This window comes from Siphateles boraxobius, unplaced genomic scaffold, assembly GCF_051911475.1.
Source record: "Siphateles boraxobius isolate OS27281-9 unplaced genomic scaffold, OSU_SipBor_1 100, whole genome shotgun sequence".
NCBI lineage: Eukaryota > Metazoa > Chordata > Actinopteri > Cypriniformes > Leuciscidae > Siphateles > Siphateles boraxobius.
In genome coordinates this window covers 1,821,969-1,837,269 of record NW_027508701.1, presented here as the reverse complement: position 1 = coordinate 1,837,269, position 15,301 = coordinate 1,821,969, and the positions used below count along the sequence as shown (strand labels likewise).

The following is a 15,301-nucleotide window of genomic DNA, read 5'->3' as shown; positions in this document are numbered from 1 at the left end:
GTATCGATGCGGGCGCGACTCTCTCCGACCCGCATCGCTTCGATTCTCTCAGCTGTGAAACAAGTGAAGCTAGGCCAGCTACTCACTGTCAAGCAGTTTCAGAGACTGTTGGGTCTGATGGCAGCAGCGTCCAACGTTATACCTTGCGGCCTGTTGTACATGAGACCGCTACAGTGGTGGCTCAGGACCAAGGGATTCTCCCCGAGGGGAAATCCGCCTCCGCACGTTCAAAGTCACGCGGCGCTGCCTTCGTGCTCTGGTCATGTGGAGAGAAACTTGGTTCCCATCCAAAGGTCCTGTGCTGGGGGCTCTTTGTCGTCGCATAACGCTAACGACGGATGCTTCCCTCACAGGGTGGGGGGCGGTCATGAGTGGTCGCCCAGCCCAAGGTCTGTGGCAGGATCATCATCTTTCGTGGCACATAAATTGTCTAGAGATGTTGGCTGTGTTTCAGGCTCTGAAACACTTCCTAACAGACCTGAGAGGCCATCATGTGTTAGTTCAATCAGACAACACGTCGGTGGTCTCTTATATAAATCATCAGGGGGGCCTGCGGTCTCGCCGGCTTTACAAGTTGGCCCGTCAGATCCTCCTGTGGTCCCAAGGGAAGCTACTATCTCTGAGAGCAATGTATCTCCCTGGGTATTTGAATGTGGTAGCAGACTCCCTGTCGAGGCAGGGGCCGAGGCCAGGGGAATGGAGACTCCACCCCGAGGTGGTGGAGCTCCTTTGGTTGAGTTTCGGTCGCGCCGAGGTGGACCTATTCGCTTCCAAGGAGACCACTCATTGTCATCGGTGGTTCTCCATCACTCTTCCAGCCCCCCCTGGGGTTGGATGCTATGGTGCAGCCGTGGCCGAGGTCACGTCTGTACGCCTTTCCCCCGATTGCTCTGTTACCAGGAGTTCTGGAGAGGGTCCGCCGGGACGGGGTCAGTCTACTACTAGTAGCCCCGTTCTGGCCGGCCCGAGTATGGTTTGCGGACCTGATTTCTCTCCTGGACGGTTCTCCTTTGGAGCTCCCGGTCAGGAGGGATCTACTCTCCCAGGCGGGGGGCACGATACTTCACCCCCGCCCAGAATTGTGGAAACTGTGGGCTTGGCCTCTGAGGGGGCCCAGCTCATAGACTCCGGTCTCTCAACCGAGGTTGTTGAGACCATTCTTAACTCCAGAGCTCCATCCACGAGGAAGCTTTATGCCTTGAAGTGGAAACTTTTCACTTCTTGGTGTGGAGAACACCTGCAGGACCCAGTTAACTGCCCAGTGGGTGCAGTGCTGGAATTCCTGCAGGAGCGCTTCTCCACAGGGTTATCCCCCTCCACACTAAAGGTGTATGTGGCGGCACTAGCTGCTTACCACGTCCCTTTCAGTGGAGTTTCTCTTGGGAGACACCCGCTTATAACTCGTTTCCTCCGTGGCACTTTGAGGCTGAGGAAGCAAGTTCGTACGAGGGTGCCGACTTGGGATCAGGCCATTGTATTAGAAGGTCTTTCCCTAGCTCCTTTTGAACCTATCGAAGAAGTTCCCGAGAAGTTTCTCACTTTTAAGACTATCTTTTTGCTTGCTATCTCTTCACTAAAAAGAATCGGAGATTTGCAGGCTCTGTCGGTTTCACCCTCGTGCCTGGAATTTGCACCTGGCATGGTTAAAGCTTTTCTGCATCCTAGACCAGGTTACGTTCCTAAGGTTCCTACTAATATTGTTAGACCTACGGTTCTGCAGGCTTTCTGTCCTCCTCCATTTATGTCATCGGACCAGGAGAAACTTAATTCACTCTGCCCTGTTAGGGCATTAGACGCTTATGTCCACAGAGCTGCCCTGTGGAGGAAATCAGAACAACTTTTTGTATGTTTCGGGCCACCCAGGAAAGGGTGTCCGGCGTCTAAACAGAGAATGAGCAAGTGGGTGGTTGAGGCTATCTCACTTGCTTATGAGTCGGCTGGCCAGCCTTCACCTTTGGTTGTCCGAGCTCACTCTACCAGGAGTATGGCTGCTTCTAAAGCTCTTTTGTCGGGGGTTTCCCTGAGTGATGTTTGTGATGCGGCTGGATGGTCTTCACCGCATACTTTTATTAAGTTCTATGACCTAGACTTAAGCTCTACCCCTGGGGCACAGGTGCTCTCGTCCTCTGTGCGCTAGTCTCACATGACGGTCATTTGGTCCTATGGCGACGTGGGTATTCGCGTTCCCGCAGCGTTTGACGCAGCTCGAAGTTCCCTTGAAAGGGAACGTCTCGGTTACGTATGTAACCCTAGTTCCCTGATAGGGAACGAGACGCTGCGTCGCTCCGCCATACTCCCGGCACTCCCGTTAGCGCTTCCTTCAAGCCTATCAGAAGCTAATGCGCTTGTGTTTTTGGGGTGCTTTATAGTTTCCTGGTCGATGACGTCACCCGCCTATGACGTTTCCTCTCTCCATTGGGCTGATTCCATACGTGCTTCATGACGCACAACGCAGGGGCGTTCCCGCAGCGTTTGACGCAGCGTCTCGTTCCCTATCAGGGAACTAGGGTTACATACGTAACCGAGACGTTTTAATAAAATGCTGCGCTTTGAACTTGACTGGGTTTGGTGTTAATTGACTTGTACGAGCAACAGTAGCTACAATCTTCAAATTTAACATGATAGCATACACATTTTGACTCAGAGTGTATCATACTTGTTGATAGCTGATAGCATTGTGGCTAAGTGTGTCGCCATGTAGCGCCGTTGTGCTTCAGGAGACCCGAGTTCGAGTCCTAGCTCGTGGACTTTTCCCGATCTTCTGGTCTAGCTACTTTCCTATCCTAATAAAAGGCAAAAACGCCAATAATAAATCTTTAGAATGTAACATACTTCTTAGCAGTTGAATTTTAAAACAATTTATCAGAACAAGTTAAATATGGTCGGAAAAATCTGTAGGGGGGTCTGGAAATTTGAGTCTGGAAAAGTATGGAATTTTGAAATGGAAATTGTGTAGGAACCCTGAGGAAAGCCGGGGCTTCAGTGCGGAAGTGTAAGTGTGACAACTTGCTGGTGAACTGCAGCCTGGGTTCCTTAAGGATCACTGGAGCCTACAGGAGAAAAGAACCAGAGAAAACGTTAGTCTGGTCTTGGGAAATTTCGTCTCCCCCTAAAGGCGGGCATACACTGTGCGAATTTCGTCCGATTTTGAGCCGAATTCTGACTCGTGCAACTCTTTTTCGGGTCGGGCCGATTTTCAGCTTTGTCGCGCATCGTTTGTCGTGCAGTGTTCGTGCAGTATACAAGGGGAAACGAGAGGCGATTAACCTCTCCCGATCGGCAATCGGATGGTCGGATGAATTTCTGGCATGTCAGAAATTTTGGTCGCTCCTCGTGACTATATCGCACAGTTGAAGCAGAGCTATGAACCGATTGCCCTAAACTCAGTGTTTTGTTCCATCACTGCGCCTGCACGACAACAGATTTTAACCATTTCAATCTGCAGAAAGAACAAAAAAAACGAAAAAACTAGCTACAAATTATTGTTGCTTACCTCCAGTTTGTCCAGTTATTACCCACGTCTTCCAAGCTGCGATGTAGCACCGTGCCTCTTTTATTAATTTGTTAAACAATGTTTTTGAAATAAACCTGTTTTTATTTTTCATTGATGACTAATTATTGCAGTGTTCGGACATATTATAGACTGTTAATATAATTATATGCCTATTCATTGTAATCGACCTAAATGTTTTAGTCAATTTTCAATGAGGATCCTCATTGAAAATTGTCTAAAACATTTAGGTCGATTACAATTAATTATAGGCATATAATTATATTATTATTATTTTATTATTCCTCGAGGAGTAAGCTTCTATGTAATATTTTATTATCCTCACAGCGCATTGCGGCGATGTGCTGTGAAATTATTGCGTGGCAAATTAATTCTAATAGCAGATCAATTTAATAATAAAATTAGCCTTCCCTAATACAATAATACTAATAATAATTTAATACATAAATTGGAAGTGCTAAATCATATTCATATTCATATTGATAGCTGATGCTTGTTTTGACAATATCTCTGGATAGCCTACATGACATCGTCTAGGCACAACCCAGCACGGGGGTTTATCGCACATATTTCACACGTATAGTGTGAGCAGTCAAGTCGCAGCTCGACGTTCGGACCGTATAGTGTGAGCACATAAATCCCGAGCTTTGGCTTTACATCGCATGCAATTTACTCGTTCAGTGTGAGTAGGTACCTTGCTGAAATCGCACAGACATCGCACAGTGTATGCCCGCCTTAAGTTTATTTCTGTTGCGCTTATATCCTCTTTTCCTGATGGCTCTCAGGTGGCTCTCATTCACTGACTCCGCCTCCTGGCAATTGGATCCACTCCATCTCCATGACAACTCTGACGAGTGCTTGGGGAGCTTGCCACAATATGAAAAGAGAGAGATGTCAGTCGTTCTCCTTTCAGCTCATTATAGCTTATTATCTTTTAATGTAATCACGCCCACGGAGAGCGTGCACTATTCAAACACAAATGATCAGAGGCGATCCATGCAAATATGTCAACGCCCACATCAACTCGATAAAACACACCAAGTTTAATCAGATTACAGTACTTTACGTCGGCTTGCGAGTCTATGAGGAATAATCCTGGGGAATTTACCTCAGAAGTGCTGGTTTAAATTCATTTCGAGGAGCAACAGATCCATCTCAGGATTGTGAATAGTACCTTTTTTATTATTAAGTGCTTTGTGATAATCATGATATGGAATAGTGTATGTAAACCGCAAAAAAATGGTTTAAATATGAATCGCGTGTATGTGTGTAAATGAATGGCACAGATGCGAAGCGGGGTAAAGTTAGTTTTAGGTTCGATATTTGCCAGACATTCGTTTTTCCATGCCACTGCTCTATAGAGTCGGCAGTCTTAAATATATGACAATACCAAAATTACTTTTAACAGTAGTCAATCAATTAATGTCGACATGAAATATTCGTTAAAAATAACCTTACGTGCATTATAGCTGCATATTTATACCGGAGATTGCTTTAACGCGCTGTCACGGCTAATGATGCTTGAGGGAAAGTCTGCCAATTACACTAACTGCGTTAAAACGTAGAATTTTTACCAGTTAAAAATACTTCTAACATTTAAAAACAGACATGTTCAAAATTCAAAGCTTGCAGTTGGTTACTGTTAGTAAACTTACCAGTAACATTTTGTCAATACCTCCCTTACTGTATACAGTACACAAATATTAATAAGAAAAGAAAGGTTATTAACCTAAAGTGTTTTTTTTTCATGTTTCAAAGGTTGTAGTAATTCCCTAGTGACCATACTAACTTACTGCAGGTGAAATTTGAACAATACCTCCTTTACTGTACGTACAGTACACACATATGAATATGAAAATATTATTGTAATTCACCTAAAGTGTTTTCTCATGTGTAAAAGGTTGTAGTACGTTCCTAGAGACCTGACTGACTTACTACAGGTGAAATGTTTACAATATCTCCCTTACTGTACGTACAGTACACACATATTAATATGAAAATATTACTGTATTTCTCTTAAAGTGTTTTTTTTTCATGTTTCAAAGGTTGTAGTACGTTCCTAGAGACCTGACTGACTTACTACTGGTGAAATTTTAACAATACCTCCCTTACTGTACGGACAGTACACAAATATTAATATTAAAATATTACTGTATTTCACTTAAAGTGTTTTTTTCATGTTTCAAAGGTTGTAGTACGTTCCTAGAGACCTGACTGACTTACTACAGGTGAAATTTTTACAATATCTCCCTTACTGTACGTACAGTACACACATATTATTATGAAAATATTACTGTATTTCTCTTAAAGTGTTTTTTTTTCATGTTTCAAAGGTTGTAGTACGTTCCTAGAGACCTGACTGACTTACTACAGGTGAAATTTTTACAATATCTCCCTTACTGTACGTACAGTACACACATATTATTATGAAAATATTACTGTATTTCTCTTAAAGTGTTTTTTTTTTCACGTTTCAAAGGTTGTAGTACGTTCCTAGAGACCTGACTGACTTACTACAGGTGAAATTTGAACAATACCTCCCTTACTGTACGTACAGTACATACATATTAATATGAAAATATTACTGTAATTCACCTAAAGTGTTTTTTCATGTTTCAAAGGTTGTAGTACGTTCCTAGTGACCTGACTGACTTACTACAGGTGAAATTTGAACAATACCTCCCTTACTGTACGTACAGTACATACATATTAATATGAAAATATTACTGTAATTCACCTAAAGTGTTTTTTCATGTTTCAAAGGTTGTAGTACGTTCCTAGTGACCTGACTGACGTACTACAGGTGAAATTTGAACAATACCTCCTTTACTGTACGTACAGTACATACATATTAATATGAATATATTACTGTAATTCACCTAAAGTGTTTTTTTTTTCATCTTTTAAAGGTTGTAGTAATTCCCTAGTGACCATACTGACTTACTACAGGTGAATTTTTAACAATACCTCTCTTACTGTACGTACAGTACACACATATTAATATGAAAATATTACTGTATTTCACTTAAAGTGTTTTTTTCAAATTTCAAAGGTTGTAGTAATTATCTAGTGACCTGACTGATTTACTACAGGTGAAATTTGAACAATACCTCCTTTACTGTACGTACAGTACATACATATTAATATGAAAATATTACTGTAATTCACCTAAAGTGTTTTTTCATGTTTCAAAGGTTGTAGTAATTACCTAGTGACCATACTGACTTACTACAGGTGAAATTTGAACAATACCTCCTTTACTGTACGTACAGTACACACATATTAATATGAAAATATTACTGTAATTCACCTAAAGTGTTTTTTCATGTTTCAAAGGTTGTAGTACGTTCCTTGTGACCTGACTGACTTACTACAGGTGAAATCTGAACAATACCTCCTTTACTGTATGTACAGTACACAAATATGTACAGTGCTAAGCATAAATGAATACACCCATGCTACAGTTGACTAAAAAGAGTAATAAAAAAGTCATCTTTTGGAAATTGATCTTAATTAAAAAATGAGGAAAAATACAATCTTTAAGGACACCAATGGACACCAATTTTCTTTGTGAATGAATAATGTATCCTAAATAAATAAATGTTCTTCCTTAAAATAAAGGGTGTATAAGTCAGGACACCCCTATGTTAAATTCCCATAGAGGCAGCAGATTTTTATTTTTAAAGGCCAGTTATTTCATGGATCCAGGATAATATGCATCCTGATAAAGTTCCCTTATATTATCATAACTACTATATTTTCTTTTATTCAAGTGACCGAATAAATGTTCCGATAAAACAAATGTGTGTGAATGAAAACATTTCTTTAGTTCAGTTTTTTCAAGTGTGTTTAAAAGTTTGAATTGCTGTGTCTAAGACAGAAACCAGGTTAAACCAGGTCAAAGGGTCTGTGAGGATGGAAAAGTACAACAAGCTCAGAGAGATGATGTTTGTGGTTACAAGATGGTACTAAAAACATGTTAATTGAAAATGATGGATGGCACTAGGACACTTCAGGTGCAGAGAGTCATGTTACCTTTGATATATATATATATATATATATATATATTTTTTTTTTTTTTTTTTTTTTTTTAAATGGGTCTGGCCAAAGATTTTTCCACCAATACAGAGATGTCTCCGGGAAAGATGATTCTAATGGTAACGAGATCTCGAGACGATGAAAAAAAGAAAAAGATAGCTGATTAGCTACCTAGTGATAAGAAAAGGAATAAGACCTGAAGCTTGACTATTGCAAGTCATATGTACAGATGGCCAGCTGGCATCTCACTTTGTTGTTTGTCAATAAAGTTCATTCTTCTGAGACCTGGAGCTTCGACTCTTCGACTTCTTTGAGACACGATTTGAGGACTTTGAATTGGCAACAACATTTTCACAGTACTTTGGGAAAACTAACATATTTAAGCAATTGAACATATTACAATCTTATTTAATATCATTTATTAATTGCATAATGTAATTGGTTAACACACATAACTGTTAGTGGTTTAAATAATTACTCCTTTTCATGTTTACCTCAACTTAATTATATCGAAATCTTCTAGACTACATCATGATGTGAAGAAAAGAGTACTGACACCGTCTACATTATTCATCAGTTTAGGCTTCTTCTGTGTGTGTGTGTGTGTGTGTGTGTGTATATATATATATATATATATATATATATATATATGGTAAATTAAAGTCTTCAGTGTCACATGCACGATCCTTCAGAAAATCATTCTAATATGCTGATTTTATGCTAAAAAACATTCATTATTATTTTCAATGTTGAAAAAAGTTGTGTACAAGTTTTATTAATTATTATGAATTAATAATTAATAAAAATTGTGAATTAAATATTAATTATTTGATGAATACAATTATTTATTTAAAATAGAATATTTTATAACCTTATAAATGTCTTTACAGTAAATTTTGATAAATTTAATTCATCCTTGAGGAATAATGTTTTCTTTCATCCCCCCCCCCCCCTATTTTTTTTACTGACCCAAAACTTTTGAACAGTAGTGTTTAATGTTACAAAAGCTTTCTATTTCAGATATATGCTGTTCTTTTGAAATTACTATTTATCAAAGAATCCTTAATTCAAGGATAATTAAAAATAATTTAAAACTGTTTTAAACATTGATAATAATCATAAATGTTTTCTTGAGCATCAAATCATCATATTTGAATGAGTAAATTACACTTTACTATATATTCACATACAAAACCGATGTACATGTCTACAATAGATCTGATATCATTAGAATTATCATTTTAAATTACTGTTTTAATTTGTCTTTTGAAAATTAATATGAAGATTTATTTATTTTTATCTATTAATTACTAAAAAAAATATTTTGTTCATAAAAACATTATTTTTAAAATCCGTCAGACAGAAATATAAAGTTCCCTTTCAAGGGAACTCGAGCTGCGTTGAGACGCGGTGGGAACGCTCTGCGTGATTGCGTCGTGAAGCACGTGTATAATCAGTCCAATGGAAGAACGAGACGTCACCGGCGGTGACGTCATAGACCAGGAAGCTATTAAGCACACCAGAAATCAGACCGCGACAGCTTCTGTTGCCTTCAGCAAGCGCTCTCTGTATACTGTCCTTGTCTATTTATTGTTGTCTGTCACAAGCACATTATCTATCTATATATATATATATATTATGGCGAAACAAGAATTCAAGCGTTGTGTTGTCCCTTGCCCTCGTTTCATCACGGGTGGGGACACACATCAGCTTTGTGTTGCTTGTTTGGGAGTGGAGCATGCCCAGTCAGTTCTCGAGGGAGCTGACTGTGAGCATTGCGAGAAGCTGTCCGTGAGGACGCTCCGCTCTCGCCGGGCGTTCTTTGAGGAGGACGGTTCGGTTCGCGCTCCCCGGGGTGCGGGTCCCGCTGCTGCCGAGGCACAGCGAAGGCTTTCATCTTGGGGTTCGCATATGGATCTAGTAGCGGGGCTTGAGACGGGCCCAGCCCTTTCTCAACCCTTACCTGCTGGATCCGGTGCCTCTGCCCAGGAAGGAGCCCGTGCTGCGGCTTCTCCTTCCCAGGTTGGGGCACCATTGTTGCGGCTATCCAGTTCTGAGGATCTGGATGTCGTCAGTGTTGATATGGGGGATGTTGAGTTTTCGCCAGCTCATGCCTCCGATAAGGATGAGGAGCTTATGGAGGTTTTATCTCGTGCTGTAGCTAGATTAAATATTGAATGGCCAGCCGATGATTCTTTGAGTGTTACTAGAAAAAGTTTATTAGATGAAAGATTTTTACCATCTAAAACACAGCCTCCACGTCGGGGACTCCCGTTTTTTCCCGATCTCCACAATGAGGTTTCGAGATCGTGGAATAAACCGGCGTCATTCAGAGTATTTAACACACAAACTTCCTGTTACAGTAATGTTTTGGGTGCATCTGATTATGGTTATGTTAAGGTGCCTCGGGCTGAAGAGACGCTCGCGAGCTATCTCTCTCCCGAGTCATCGTCATCATTAAAAACCCCGACGTTACCCACCAAGCCATTAAAATCTACATCTTCGCTGGTGGGTAAAGCTTATTCGGCAGCAGGTCAGGCTGCGTCATGTCTGCACACTATGTCTATACTGCAGGCATACCAGGCTGATCTGCTGAAGGATATCGATGAACGTGAGGAAGTCAGCGCTGACGCAATTCGAGAATTGCGTCGCGCAACAGACCTGTCTCTCCGGGCCACCAAGGAGACGGCCAAATCAGTGGGCCGTTCTATGGCAGCCCTGGTGGCCACGGAGCGGCATCTTTGGTTAAATCTGTCTGATATAAAGGATAAAGATAGGTCTGTTCTTCTGGACGCGCCACTGTCACCTTCAAGTTTGTTCGGCGACGCTATCAACTGTGTCGTCGATAGGTTTCAAGAAACGAAAAAACAATCGGCTGCGTTCCAGAGGTTTCTTCCTCGACGTTTCAATATCCCCGAGACTGCTGGGCGAAAAATGATTATTAAATCCGAGCAGTCTCATCCGAGTACAAGCTCCTCACAGCACAGAGTGCATCAAAAACAGAGCGTCGCCACTCGGGCTCCTCCACAATCTGGGGAATCTGGGTGGCGGTCGCAGTCCAGGCCAGCTAGGGGTAGGCAAGATCTGAGGACTGTCATCTCTAAGAAGGCTTGGGCTAAGAAGAAGTCCTGACGCCCAAGGCGTCAGGCTTCTTAGGGTGGTCCCCTCCGAGGAGGGACGATTTCGAGAAATCGTTCATCCTCGGCACCCTCTGGGGGGCGATTCTCTGAGGAGAATCGCAGCGCTGCCACATCGGTTGTTCCCTGCCGGTTCGCCGCTTCAGGGCACCGAGGTGTCAGCGTCCCCATACGATTCTCCGAGGAGGATCGTAGAACGGTCAGTTCGGTTGTTCCCTGCCGGTTCGCCGCTTCAGGGCACCGAAATGTCCGTACAACCGAATCCCGAGGCCAGTCTCGAGAGACTGGTCCCCTTAGTAGAATTTCTGGCAGCGTGGAAACTACTGCCAAATATTTCTCAGTGGGTCCTGCATATAATAGAAAAGGGTTACAGAATTCAGTTCGGTTCTCGTCCGCCCAGATTTCAAGGGGTCCTTCCCACAGTGGTGGACCCAAGGCAGGCTCGGGTCATGGAACTAGAAGTACTGACGCTTCTGCAAAAAGGGGCTATAGAAAGGGTTTCTCCTCCCAGCAGAGAGTCAGGGTTTTACAGCCGTTACTTCATCGTTCCCAAGAAGGATGGGGGGTTGCGTCCTATTCTAGATCTGCGTCAGTTAAACAGCTGAAGTTCAGAAACTCAAGTTCAAGATGCTTACACTCAAACAGATTGTATCACAGATTCAGTCCGAGGACTGGTTTGTCACAATAGACTTGAAGGACGCTTACTTTCATGTATCCATTCATCCTCATCACAGGAAGTTCCTGAGGTTTGCTTTCGGGGGCGAAGCATACCAATATCGGGTCCTTCCATTCGGCCTAGGTTTATCACCCCGCACCTTTACGAAATGCGTGGATGCAGCGCTGGCTCCTCTGAGACTCCAGGGCATTCGCGTATTAAACTATATCGACGACTGGTTGATCCTGGCTCGTTCCGAGCAGTTGGCAGTTCGGCATCGAGATGTCGTTCTGTCTCACTTAAAAAGGTTGGGGTTGCGGCTAAACACCAAGAAGAGTGTGCTCCTCCCAGCCCAGAGGACCACTTTTTTAGGGGTGATGTGGGATTCGACAACTATGCAAGCACGATTGTCTCCAGCTCGTATTTCTGCGATTCTCACAGCCGTAAATATGGTAAAACTAGGCCAGTCACTCAATGTGAAACAGTTCCAGAGACTGGTGGGTCTCATGGCAGCTGCGTCCAACGTAGTTACTTTTGGCCTTCTGCACATGAGACCCCTGCAGTGGTGGCTCAGGACCAAGGGGTTTTCTCCGAGGGGAAATCCGTTTCGCACGATCAAGGTCACGCGGCTATGCCTACGTGCCTTGGTCATGTGGAAGAAACCTTGGTTCCTCGCCCAAGGCCCAGTATTGGGGGCTTCTTGTCGACGCGTAACGCTATCGACGGATGCTTCCCTCACAGGCTGGGGGGCGGTCATGAGTGGCCGCTCGGCGACAGGTGTCTGGCAGGACCATCAGCTTTCGTGGCATATAAACCGACTAGAGATGATGGCGGTATTTCAGGCTCTCAAATACTTCCTGCCAGACCTGAGAGGCCATCATGTGCTCGTCCGCACAGACAACACATCGGTGGTCTCTTACATCAACCATCAGGGGGGTCTGAGGTCCCTATTATTATGCAAACTGGCTCATCAGATCCTCCTATGGGCCCAGGGAAAATTACTGTCACTCAGGGCAGTTTATATTCCAGGGTATTTGAATGTGGGAGCAGATATCCTGTCAAGACAGGGGCTGAGGCCCGGGGAGTGGAGACTTCACCCCGAGGTGGTGGAGCTCCTATGGGAGAACTATGGTCAAGCTCAGATAGATCTTTTCGCATCTTACGATACAACCCATTGTCCGCTTTGGTTCTCCCTCACATATCCAGCTCCTCTCGGACTGGACGCTATGGTACAGGAGTGGCCGAGGCTGCACCTGTACGCATTCCCCCCGATATCATTGCTTCCGGGAGTTCTGGAGAGGGTTCGCCGGGAGGGGGCTCATCTATTATTAGTAGCCCCGCACTGGCCAACCCGAGTGTGGTTCTCGGACCTAGTGTCCCTTCTGCACGGCTCTCCCATGGAGATTCCTGTCAGGGGGGACTTGTTATCTCAAGCAGGGGGCACGATATTTCACCCTCGCCCGGAGTTGTGGAAACTGTGGGCTTGGCCTCTGAGGGGGCCCAGCTCTTAGAATCCGGTCTCTCGACTGAGGTCGTTGAGACCATCCTTCAATCCAGAGCTCCTTCCACGAGAAAACTATATTCATTGAAATGGAAATTGTTCTCTACATGGTGTGGAGAACGTTTTTTAAATCCTGCTAACTGCCCGGTTGGTACAGTTCTCGATTTCCTTCAAGACCGTTTCTCTGCTGGATTATCTCCCTCCACCTTAAAGGTGTACGTAGCGGCTATATCTGCTTATCGCTCCCCTTTGGGGGCTTCTTCTCTTGGGAGAGATCCTCTTATTACTCGTTTTCTCCGTGGTACACTGAGGCTTAGGCCTGCATTGCACTCTAGAGCACCGGCTTGGGATTTGGCCATTGTACTTGAGGGTCTGGCCCTGGCTCCCTTCGAGCCTATTGAAGAGGTTTCAGAGAAGTTCCTTACACTAAAAACTCTATTTCTTCTCGCTATTTCTTCTATCAAGAGAATTGGAGATCTGCAAGCCCTGTCGGTGGCTCCTTCATGTTTGGAATTTGCACCTGGTATGGTGAAAGCATTTTTACACCCTAGGCCGGGTTACATTCCTAAGGTCCCCACTAATGTGGCGGGCCCTATTGTGCTGCAGGCTTTTTGCCCTCCACCTTTCGTTACCCCAGATCAGGAAGGTCTCAATCTGTTATGTCCCGTTAGGGCTTTGGATGCCTACGTTCACAGAGCTGCCCTGTGGCGTAGATCAGAGCAGTTATTTGTCTGCTTCGGTTCAACCAAGAAAGGTTGCCCTGCATCTAGACAGGTAATGAGCAAGTGGGTAGTTGAGGCTATCTCACTTGCTTATGAAGCGGCCGGACAGCTCTCACCTATGGCTGTCCGCGCCCATTCTACTAGGAGTATGGCTGCCTCTAAGGCTTTAATTTCAGGGGTTTCCCTGCAGGACGTTTGTAATGCGGCAGGCTGGTCCTCACCGCATACATTTGTCAGATTCTACGACCTAGACCTCTCCACTCCCGGGGCTAGGCTGCTTGTTTCTTAGTGTGCGCAAGGACTCCACACAGAACGGGCATTTCTCATTATGGCGTAGTGGACATGGGGTTCCCACCGCGTCTCAACGCAGCTCGAGTTCCCTTGAAAGGGAACGTCTCAGGTTACGTATGTAACCCTGGTTCCCTGAGAGGGAACGAGACGCTGCGTTCTCCTGCCATACTTCCTGCATGCCCTGATCGACTTGCTTCAGGCCTTTTCAGAAGCTGTCGCGGTCTGATTTCTGGTGTGCTTTATAGCTTCCTGGTCTATGACGTCACCGCCGGTGACGTCTCGTTCTTCCATTGGACTGATTATACACGTGCTTCACGACGCAATCACGCAGAGCGTTCCCACCGCGTCTCAACGCAGCGTCTCGTTCCCTCTCAGGGAACCAGGGTTACATACGTAACCTGAGACGATTTTAAAAAAATATAAAATATATTTCAGAAAAAAATCTTTATATTGCCCTCTGACGGATTTTTAATTTGAACAAAACAGTTGAGACAGCGCATCATAGTTGCTTTCGCGAACGGCTCGATTTCCGCGCTTATATTACCGAATCAGTGTGATATGTTTCTTTGTTCTTTTATTCTTTTTTCTGCTATTTTGTATTCTTTTTTCTTATCTACAGCGTTCAAAACTGGTGAGTAAAAACAACAATTGATCATCCTGACTACCAGTCGACTGTCAATGAGCATAAACTAGCCTGTGGTGTTTTATTAGCCTATATATATATTGATAGTAATATTAGCATAAAAAAGCTACGAGGAATAATTATTGATTACTGGGGTTCAAGCACAAGTAGCTGATGTAAGTTAAACAAATGCATTTATAGCTTTTGATTTCAAAGTAATCAGTCTTTAATCTCCACTGGGTTTTGGTTAGAATTTTTAGAATTTGCTGTTAGCATCAGACATTAGACACTCAGGAAAATTGCCATGTAATCTTGGTGTTTGCAATATACAGGCAAAATAGCCTTTATGGGCTAAACCTACAAATAGGCCTCTAGATCAGCCTCTGACTCAACGATGATTAAATTAATAAAAATGTTTTTTTTATTATAATTTTTTTTTATGCGGGTCTGAGGATGACAAAAGATCAATAATAATATGAAGAAGAAAATACAAATGATTGAAAATGCATTAAGGGTTCAGTACTTTTTGCTTGGACTCCTAATGTCTGTGCTTATGAGTGTGTGTACTTATTTGTTCATATGTAAAATTAATTATTATGTACTTAAAAAATGTGTATTTAGTATAACCTTTCACACATTTTAAATAATCAATTTCTTAAGATTGCCAAATACTGTATCTATATTTATTTTGCATTACAGAATGTACAGTTTGTAGCATGTGTGAAATAGTATATGTACGTTTTCAAGCCGTAAACTTCAACGATATATGTTAAAGTTTTACTGTTTTATTATTGTTATTGTAATATTTTTGTTAATACTTTTTA

The 15,301-nt window shown here is 43.1% G+C and overlaps 1 protein-coding gene across 1 annotated transcript in view; it reads left to right on the top strand.

Moving 5' to 3' along the window:
- LOC143746846 (uncharacterized) overlaps positions 1–15,301 on the top strand; it is a 120,780-nt gene that overhangs the window by 99,682 nt on the left and 5,797 nt on the right. The gene's annotated exons all lie outside the window — the stretch shown is intronic.